This window comes from Jaculus jaculus, chromosome 12 (assembly GCF_020740685.1).
Source record: "Jaculus jaculus isolate mJacJac1 chromosome 12, mJacJac1.mat.Y.cur, whole genome shotgun sequence".
Classification (NCBI taxonomy): domain Eukaryota; kingdom Metazoa; phylum Chordata; class Mammalia; order Rodentia; family Dipodidae; genus Jaculus; species Jaculus jaculus.
The window spans coordinates 1,352,230-1,363,163 of record NC_059113.1 but is presented as its reverse complement, the minus strand read 5'-3'; positions in this window follow the sequence as shown (position 1 = coordinate 1,363,163).

Here is a 10,934-nt window from a genome sequence, read left to right as displayed (position 1 = left end):
ATTTCTTGATCTCAAATAAATAAAGAATTTTTTAAATTTCATTAAACATGTGAATTAACATTCAGGACAACAAAACTTACCTATTTCCATGGCTATAAATAGCAACAAAGAATAACAGACTTTACAATACTCTCAGAATTATTATATTGTGATGAAACATTAGGTACTCTGACACTATACTCTCAGTTATAAAACAAACATCAAATTAAATAAAATTGAAATTATTCTGCTTTTTATGAATAAAGTAAAATTAATTTAGGCTTAAGTAGTAACTAAACACTTTTCCCATATAGAAAATAAGGTGCTGAGGAGATTTCTCAGCAGTTAAAAGCACTTGCTTACAAAGCTTGGTGACCCAGGTTCAATTCCCAAGCTACTCATGTCAAGCTGAATTCAAAAGTTGATGCAAGATTCCATCATTCAGCATTCATTTGCAGCCCCCAGTGCTCACATGCATGCATGTGTGAGCACACGTGCATGCGTGCATGCACACATATACACACACAAAATAAATAAATGAATGAAGAAATGATTTTTTTGGAAAAGAAAATAAATTAGGGTCTAGAGAGAAGGCTCATTATTAAAAGTGCTTGCTTACAGGCTGCAAACCTGAGTTCTATCCTCCTCAGGACCCGAGTGGAGCACATGTCTTTATTCCCAGCACCCCTAAGGCAATGGAAGGTGAAGCCAGAGCTTCCTGATGCTGCAAATGAACTTCAGACACATGCACCAGTTTGTGTATCTAGCTTTATGTGGGTACTGGGAAATTGAACCTAGGCCAACAGAATTTGCAAACAAGCACCTTTAACCACTAAGCAATGTTTCAATCCCCTAGATAGTTTTACCAACAAATTGTTTCAAGTACTTTTAGCAGAAACAACATTAGTTGTATAAAAACTCTCTTTTAGGAATCTGAGGCAGAAATGTTTCTTCAATTATCCTAAAATCTCATTGTATCCCAATACCATTTATCTGTAATAACTTACAGATAAAACTCATTAACAGATGCAAACACATTTAGAAGTTTATTATCTTCTGTAGCAGACAGCTTCAGGTCCACTGAGATGAACTTCCAGACCAGGCACAGTTATGGAGGAAGGAATATTTATTGAAGCTTACCGATCCAGGGGAAGTTCCATAATGGCAGAAGAAGCTGGCCTGCCTTCACAGGCCCAAGCAGAGAGAGAGAGAAGCTCAAACCAAAAGCCACACAGCACAGCACACTTTAGGAACTCCAGCTAGGCACACTTTGCATTATCTTTAGATTGAAATCTGAAACCCACCACCGCACCTTAAGATCCACCCAGTGACACTGCCTCCAGCCAGGTGGCTGCAGATGCAAACTACAAACAATAAAGAACTGAATATATTGGGAGCCATGTATTCAAACTACCACATCTTCTTACATTAATTTTATGTTAGAAACTTTATTAGAAAAAGTGTAGCAAATTGAAAAATTATCCAATTGTGTCCAGCAATATGTGCAAATATGATATATGAAGATCAATAATTAAAAGAGGATTTCACATTTATAAAAATCAATGATTGTAGTAAAAAGAAAAAAATCAGTAAGTTCTATAATGATAAATTTCAGTGACAACTCAGTAGTATCTCAGTATAGGAGAAACTTTCTCAATCTAATAAGAAGTACCTAACCAATCTGGCAGTTACTGTCATACTTGGCAGTGAAATTGTGCAGAATTACATATTTTAAGGGGAGATAATATATGAATGCTGCTTCAATTTCACACTGTACTTGATGTCCTGGTCAGTGCAATAAAATAAGTCAAAGAAAACAAAGGCAGAGACATACAAATTAAAAAGAAAATAAAAGTCCTATTATTTGCAGGGGACATAATTACTGACAAACAAATCTACAATTACAATGAATAAATCTACCAGTATGTCTGGGCACACATTAATAAATAAAATGCTCTTGAATTCTTGAATGCTGAAAACAAAAAAGGGGATATGAAGGTATAATAATACTGCATTTAGTAACATTAAAAATAGGGCTGGAGAGGTGGCTTAGCGGTTAACCGCTTGCCTGTGAAGCCTAAGGACCCCGGTTCGAGGCTCGGTTCCCCAGGTCCCACGTTAGCCAGATGCACAACGGGGTGCACGCGTCTGGAGTTCGTTTGCAGAGGCTGGAAGCCCTGCCGCACCCATTCTCTCTCTCTCTCTCTCCCTCTATCTGTCTGTCTCTCTGTGTCTGTCTCTCTCAAATAAATAAATAAATAAAAATTAAAAATAATAATAATAATAATAACAATCACCCAGGGCTAGTGAATGGTTTGGTGGTTAAAGTGTTTGCCTGCCAAGCCTAAGGACCCAGGTTCAATTCCCCAGAACTCACGTAAGCCAGATGCACAAGGTGGCACGTCGATCTTGATTTCTTTTGCAAAGGCTAGAGGCCCTGCAGCATCTATTCTCTCCCTCTCCCTCTCTCTCTTTATCTCTCTAATAAATGAATAAAACAAAATATTTTTTTTAAATCATCCAATAAAAAAAATTTTAATGTGTAATATTTCTGTCCAGAAAGGTAAAATATATTATAGTAGGCTATCAGCTACTCTCCCAAAGACATTAACATCATAATCTCTACTATATATTGTTATTTTATGTGACAAAAAGGGTCTTGTATTATCTAGTTAACTAATGATGTTGTTGTTATGAAGACATTATATTGAATTATTGTGGGGGACAGGCCCTGAATGAAATCACATACATACTTATAATGAAGAAAATAGACATGATAGAGACACAGACAGGGAAAGCATGTGAAGATAGAGCAGAGGGAGAGTTCAGATCTTGGCTTTGAAGATGAAAATGGCAGTCAAAGATTGCTGTGAAGCTGCTAAGAGCTTGAAAAGGAAATCGCTTCTCCTCTAACCTCCAGAGTGTGACCCCAAAGACACCTGCTTCAGCCCGGTGAAACTGATTTTGGATCTCTAAGCTCCAGAGCCATGAAAGAATAAACTCTCCCTTTAAATCTAGCCAGGTGTAGTATAGGGAAGGGAAAATTCAAAACAACCTAAGTGAATGAATAAATATTCCATGCTATACACTGAACCCTTTGTAATGTTAAGATGTCACTCTTCCAAAAAATGACTTATATAGTCAATTATATTGCCATGAGAAATCCTGAATTATAGTCTCAAAACTAATAAACAGATTCTAATGTGTATATGAAAGATCCAAAATAGGGGCTGATGGCTCAGCAGTTAAAGGCGCTTGCATGCAAGCCTGAAAACCTAAGTTCAATCCTCCCTAGTTTCCACAAAACGCCAGACACAAAGTGACACACACATCTGTGATCCAAGCATGCTTACAAAGGGAGACAGACACAGAAGAAGGCAGAAACTCATGGCCCTGCTAGTCTGCCGCAGCAGCACATAAGGAAGACTCTGTCTCAAAACAGTAGAAAGGATAAAGACCTTGAGGCTGTCCTCTGAAGATATATGGGTGTGCACACCCACCCATGCACATGTATGCATCCGTAGTCACGTGCACAATTTTAGAAAGTATACTTCAATAGATGAGTGAAGCTGGAGAAATCTTATCAGCTATCACTGAATGTTATAGAGCAACAGAATTTAAGACTGTGGCAACTACAGAGTCCAGAAACACGCTTTCTTTTGAGACACAGGTAATGAGATGTGGGAGGGGCCAGCACTGTGATGGGAAATGGCAACAGACAAAGCTGGTGCAACTTTCCTCCCTGACTGTCAGCATTGCTCCATGCATCTGCGAGCTGAAAATGCCCACTGCCACTCATTCTCCACCATCTTTGAAAGCGGGTGCGAGTACTTGGAGAATATTAACAGCAGAGAAGTAATACTCCATGGGAATTTTGAATTCTTGATGTCTCTTAATTTGTCCCTATGATTTTCACCTAATTTGCATGACCAATAAAGACCCACAACCAGGCCGTGTCTATGTGAACTTCCGCACTCAGCTTCTCAGCACCCAGACTAGCTGTATTCTGAAGCCAGAGACTCCAAGGAAGAACTAGGACTTTAAGACCACACGGAAGAGGGGATAAGAGCTCCAGCACCAGCCTTGGATGGTCAGGGGAAGATTTCTATATCTGACTTGGGGCAGACTGGCTTTTCCTGCCTCTGAGACTCACAAGTCTTCCTTTAGCACGACTATTCTTGACTGGTTTCTGGAAACATGCCCAAGACCTAAAGCTATAACATTTGAAAAGACCTTGTGCCAGATATCCTGAGGCCTATTGAGAGTTAGAGCTATAACTCATGTGCCCTGTCCATTGGCAAACTTTCTGCCACCAAGGGTAGGTTGTTATCAATTTTGTCATTCTGGTCAGCAAACCACAAGCCATCCTAAATTGCTTTTAGAAGAAAGCAGGGGCAACCATCTCACAGCTTTGGGAAAGAGAGATTTCCTGAACAAGACATAGAGGGCTGCAGAAGTGGCTCAGGGGACAGAGCATTTGCCACACAAGCATGAGGACCAGGACTTAGATCCTTCCTATCACGCACATGCATGTGCACATGTCTATCCATACACATGTCTATCCATATGAATATGAATAGGTACACATACACATGCAAAAAGATAGAACATGAAAGCAGTGGACTTAAGCAATGGCTTAACAGTTAAAGGCACTTGCTTGCCATGCCTGCTGGCCCAGGTTCAATTCCCAAGCACCCAAGGGCAGCTCTGGCTAAGGACAACCAGGCTGTGGGAGAGTCATGGCAAAGACTGAGGTGGGATGGCAACAGCAGGGCTGCTGCTTATAAAAGACCATATTAAGAAACAGGTTTGGTGGAAGAGTTTGAGATGAAACACCTGCCATGGTCTGCCACTAGGACCTACAGCAAGATGTCCAGCCTGCTGCTGGCCTTTGAAAGGCATTACTGCATTAGAGAATAGTTGTGGCTGGAGGCCCTGGCATGCCCATTCTCTCTTTCTCTCTCCCTCTTTCTCTGTCAAATAAATAAATAAATAAATATATTTTTAAAAAAATCAATAGAAGCTCTGAAAAAACTATGCACAGAAGGAAAATACCACACTATTATAAAAGCTATATATGATAAACCAATAGATAGTATTATACTAAATAGGGAAAATGCAAAGCATTTGTACTAAAATCAGAAACAAGAAAATGGTGTTCATTTTTACTACTTTTTTTTTTCTTAGAGAGAGAAAAAGAAGGCAGATAATGAGAGAGAGAGAGAGAGAGAATGAATGAGCATGCCAGGGCTTCACGCCACTGCAAACAAACTCCAGATACATGCACCACCTTGTGCATCTGGCTTATATGGATCCTGGGGAATCAAACCTGGGTCCTTGGGCTTCACGGGCAAGCACCTTAACAACTAAGCCATATCTCCAGACCCACTTTTACCACTCTTATTGAATATACTTCTTGAAATCTTAGCTAGAAAAAATAAGACAAAAAAACTGAAGTGGATATAAATGAAAAAGTGAAAATATCAGCTTTAGCAATTGATATGAACCCCTAAAGACTCCATCAGAAAACTCTTAGTTCTGATACACTTAGCAAAGCGGTAGGATACAAAATTAACATATAAAAATGTTCTTCCCAGGCTGGAGAGACAGCTTAGTGGTTAAGATGCTTGCCTGCAAAGGCAAAGGACCCATGTTCAATTTCCCAGGACCATGTAAGCCAGATGCACAAGGTGGCCCAAATGTTGAGTTCATCTGCAGTGGCTAGAGGCCTGGGCACACCCATTCACTATCTTCCTCTTCCTCTCTCTCTCTCTCTCTCTGTCACACACACACACACACACACACAAATAAATAAAAATGAAATATTTTTTACAAGCCTTTCTACGTTCCAGTAACAAACATGCTGAAAAGAATTCTACTCGCAATTTCCTCAAAAAAATAGAATAAACCTAACCAATAAAGAAAAAGACCTCACTACAAACTTTAAAACAAGGAAGATGCACTCACCAGCAAGTAGCAAGGGCAGCCAGGCTAAATAAATAAATAACAAAAGAATAAATAAAACCACTTCTTCCAGAAATCTCTTTGTATATAGGCTTCCACTAAAAGGGTGGCCCACTCTGGGGGAAGGTCTCTACCCTCCATTAATCCTTCCTAGAAATACCTGCAACAGACCTGCCCAAGACGACAAGGACAGAAGCCTGGCCATTAGAGTCCAAGAACTCGGGCCAGCCATACTAAATTTGGAGCTCCCCACAGGGTGGGCTGAAGCTCACAAGTCTTTGTCTAAGCTTTACATTTTCATCTGTGGCATTCAATGAAAGTCAAGCAAACCAAAGTCATATCATGAGGAATCAGGACACTGGTTATCTTATGAGGGTTAGATGCTGGAAAGAGGCCAAAGGAGGATTCTGGGATGCTAGTGATATTCTATTTCTAAAATCTGTTTCAAGGTCAAGCAATTCACTGGAGGTCACAAAGTCAGTGATTTATAGAGCTGGATCCAGAACCAAAACTTCCTGAATCTGGTGTCATCAACACCAAAATAAAACTGTGTATTTAAGAGAAGTATGCCGTTTGAAGCACGTATTTAAATTTGTGGTAAAATATTGTCAACCACCATGTAGGAAGGTTCAGTGCTGAGAAAATCCCTAGAAGTTAGGAGAGAGGCCAAAACTGAATAAAAGTTAATAAACAACTCATATTGCATGCTGTAAAAATAAATGTCTCTATATCACACTGCTCAATGGGATCAAACGAAAACCAGGACTGCAGAGAGGTAAATCCACTGCGGGCTGTGGGGCTGTAATACTGATGACAGGGTTGCTATTCATGTGCTGCACCCATTCTCACCACTGGAAGTGTAGTTTCTCCAGAGGGAAAGGAGAGTCTCTAGTAAATAGCATTTTGTTCTAAAATTTCAACACTGTTCCAGAAAACATGACTTCCTGACTCCATTCTTCTGGTACATCATTACCTTTCATTCATATTCCCCCATGAGAACTTATAAGAGAAGACATGGGGGAAGATAAGGAAAGGCAAAGGGGAAATAAGAAAAAAGCAATTAAAAAGGGAAAAGAAAAGAAGGGAATTGGGAAGGAGAAAAGCGAAAGGGAAGGGAAAGAAGACATCATGTTTTTCTCTTCTTTGGAAAAGAGGTTCAATATAGATTTAAGAAAGTACAAATTACACCCCAACTTCAGTCTAACCTTTGTTCTCAGTCACCTCAGATTTCCTCTCTTTGAGTGATGGGCATGAGCATTTCTCTCAGGAATCCTTAAGCAACAGGTAGTTGGTTCAAATTCAACTCAAACATGAAGCTTGCCAAAGGATATGGGTCTCAAGTGTGTCTTCTCATGTTGATCATATCTTCTTTCAAATACCTTACAAAATTTAAGTCCTGGAAAAATGCTCACTCCTACCCTGAAGTCCAGCCTCCCTCCACTTCTGAAAGATTCCTGCTTTAGCAATAAAATCAGTTAATTTGTAGTCATATTAAATTACATCAATATATCAGTTTTCTCAAATTATTAAGTTGATTGTTTGATGTCATAGAAGGCTAACATAGAACAGGAAAGTCCCAAATCCCATACCTGTCAGAAGAACATAGCTGAAGAAATCAATTCCAATGTATCGTCTTAGAATATGTTAAGATGAACCAAACTACAGGCACCTACTGCTGCCTTTCTGGTCCCTTACCACACTTTAAATTTGGATTATAGGAAATTCTTAGGCACAAATTTCTTAGAAACTGTTAGAGTTTTATTAATTATAACACAATACATATACTTGATACTAGAAAATAGGAAACACCTTTGATGAGGAAAACAATATTATATTAAGAAACAGTTTAATTAAGCACTTCACAGAAGTCCCTGTTCTCCTCCCCTCAAACTTTCTACATACTGTGCTGGCTCAACAAAACACAGGGGTTAAAAAAAAAAAAAGCAGTATTTTTTTTTCTTACAGGATTTCAGATAGATTACAACTCACAGTGTTTGGTGATATCACCTTGAACGGCAAGGGAGACACACCACAGAGATGGCACAATGTTTTCCATCCTGCTACAGGGATGCAATTTAAACTTCATCTAAATCCAGGAATGGTGGAACATAGTCCCAGCATTCAAGAGGCTGAGGTAGGAGAGTTGTCATAAGTTTGAGCCAGCCTGGGGTTATAGAGTAAGTTCCAGGTCAGCCTAGACTAGAGTAAGAGCTGACTCATAACAAACAAGCAAATAATAAAGAAATTTCTTCTAATGGCATCTGTGAAAAGCCATCATGGAGGTCTGACATGGGTTGAGTGCCTATGAAATGTAGTGTAGTGTCCAGGAGAGCAGGACAAATGACTCAATGTGCCCATGCACGTGGCATGCAACACACTTTGCACAATCCCATCCTGAATTAGATGAGCAGATGAGCAATGTAAGGTCCACAGCACTGTGCTTGCTGGAGTGATCTAATAGCTGAGTGTCATGCTCATTTACATGGGCCTGCATAGGTACATGCTAAACCTTGGATTCATTTCTAGGTATTGTTGCTCTCAACACTAAACACTGCAGTTAGATATTGACTATTTTAACATAATGTCAGGTTTTGCAGATTTATCTCCCTATTCTACTGAAAGATAGGTGGAGTACTTCCTCTGTGACAAACCAAGTATCTGTGAAGCTTTGGGTTTATAAAGTATGGCAGAAGATGGGATCCTACAAGATATGCCTTGTCCTTCCTACTCACTGTCTGTCTGTGATACGGAAAATTCCCAGCAACCACACACATGCTTCAGAGATGTTCTCAGTCAACAAACAAAACACAATATGCATTGAGTGCGTGTGCATACAGCTATAGAAACCTGACACCACCCTTACAGAATACTCATAACAACCATCTTGTGAATAAAACTGCCTCTTAGTATCCTGAACTGTGTCTGACTTATCCACTATTTCCTTCTTACTTATTTTTCATTTGCAGCACAACTCATAAGCTAACAACACCACTATGGTTCCAGGGAATAAGAGTCAGCATTTGTCTTACCATGTCCAAAGTTCCTCAGCTGACTGATTTCAAAGTAATAGTTAATTGCTTCATTTAATGTTTACCAAGTAAAAATTATCTAATTTTAAATTTCCAAATAAAAATAATCATGCATTTTGATCTTTAATGTAAGTAAGTAGATAAAATGTATCCTTGAGAGCAGGAAAAATAGTAAAGCACAGAAAAGATACATATGTAAAACAGTGCATATTGTACTATATCACAAGTAGAAGTGTTAAGTGTGGAATATTTAGAGTCATTTCAATGAAAGAAGTCAGTGTAGGGGACCACACATCTCAAATTGTGAGCACAGCTTTCTCTAGGATCCCAAGAGCCCTTTTGCAGACCCAACAGCTCTGCTCTCTGGCTGTATGGTGTGGGTCATGAGCATCCCTGAAGATTTTTGTAGGTTTCAGATGAAACTGAAAGAGTTAGCTCAGGAATGCTCTTGCTGGGTCAGTAGACCAACCCCAAGAAAAGGAAACCTAGATATGTATATGTCCTTTTGTGTTTTGAAAATAACAGAACTAATGTCTATTTCTCCCAATTTGTTGTAGTTTTAATATAAAATACATACATATTTGAACACTTGGTCCCCAGCTGGTGACATTGTTTGGGAGAGTTATGAAACCTTTAGAAGGTAGACACCTGCTGGAGAAAGTGGGTCACAGGGGAAAGGCATTGAGATTTTAGACTTGAACCCCACTTGCTGTTCATACTCTGCTTCCTAACTGAGAACACAATGTGACCTCTCTGCTCATGTTCCTACCACCAGGCCTTCCCCACCAAGGGACTTCTCCTCAAAAATGAAGGCTGAAGACAAACGTCTTCCTTTTTTTTTTTTTTTTTAATTTTCATTTGAGAGCGACAGACAGAGAGAAAGACAGATAGAGGGAGAGAGAGAGAATGGGCGTGCCAGGGCTTCCAGCCTCTGCAAACGAACTCCAGACACGTGCGCCCCCTTGTGCATCTGGCTAACGTGGGACCTAGGGAACCGAGCCTTCAAACGGGGTCCTTAGGCTTCACAGGCAAGCGCTTAACCGCTAAGCCATCTCTCCAGCCCAACCTCTTCTATTCTTAAGTTGCTTCCTGCTCTGCATTTATTCACAGCAACAAGAAAGTAATACAGAAAACTGGTATCAAGTGTGGGATCAATGCTGTGATTAATCTGACCATGTGGCATATAGACATTTAGAACTTATTTGAGGAAAGAATGCCAAAGAATTTGGAACTTTGGGATAGAGAAGCCTTACAATGTTGTAAGCAGAAGTTAATGAACCATTCTGGTGTGAGTGTGGAAAGCTAGAGTGCCAAAAAAAATAGGGATAATGAAGGTTCAGTTCATAGGGTTTTAGAGGAAAACAATGACTCTTTCAGGAACTAAGATAGAGGCAATTCATATTTTATGCTGGCAAAAAAAAAAAAAAAAAAAAAAAAAAAACTAGCTGCCTTCTGCCCACATCCTGAAGTGCTGAGCAAAGTTGAATTTACAGATAATGGACTAATTTGTTTGGTGGAGGAAATTTTAAAGCATTGCATCTGTGGCATGATTTCTGCTAACTGTTCTGATTTAGACCTACAATGAAAGACAGCAAAAGATGCAAAGCAGAAAGATAATAAAAATATACTTTGGTGAGTAAGGAAATATGAGCAAGTTTCAACTTCCAGACACTCCAGCAGACAAAGCAGTTCTAATTGTGAAGGAAATTAACACTGTGAGAAGGAGCCCTACTGCTCTGCACTGGGTCAAAGATAAGATGCTCTGAAGGCAAGACTTAAACCATCAAAGTCTCTGCTAAGAATGTGAATTATTTTGAAAGGATAAAGCCTCAGTGGATAATTCTGAAGAGTTCTCTTCTCCTACAGTCAGCATGAGGAGGTTTCTAGACGCCACCCCAAGCAGGCAGTGAAACTGACAATGCCGTACCTTTCAAGTTGGACAAATGAATTTTACATTATTAG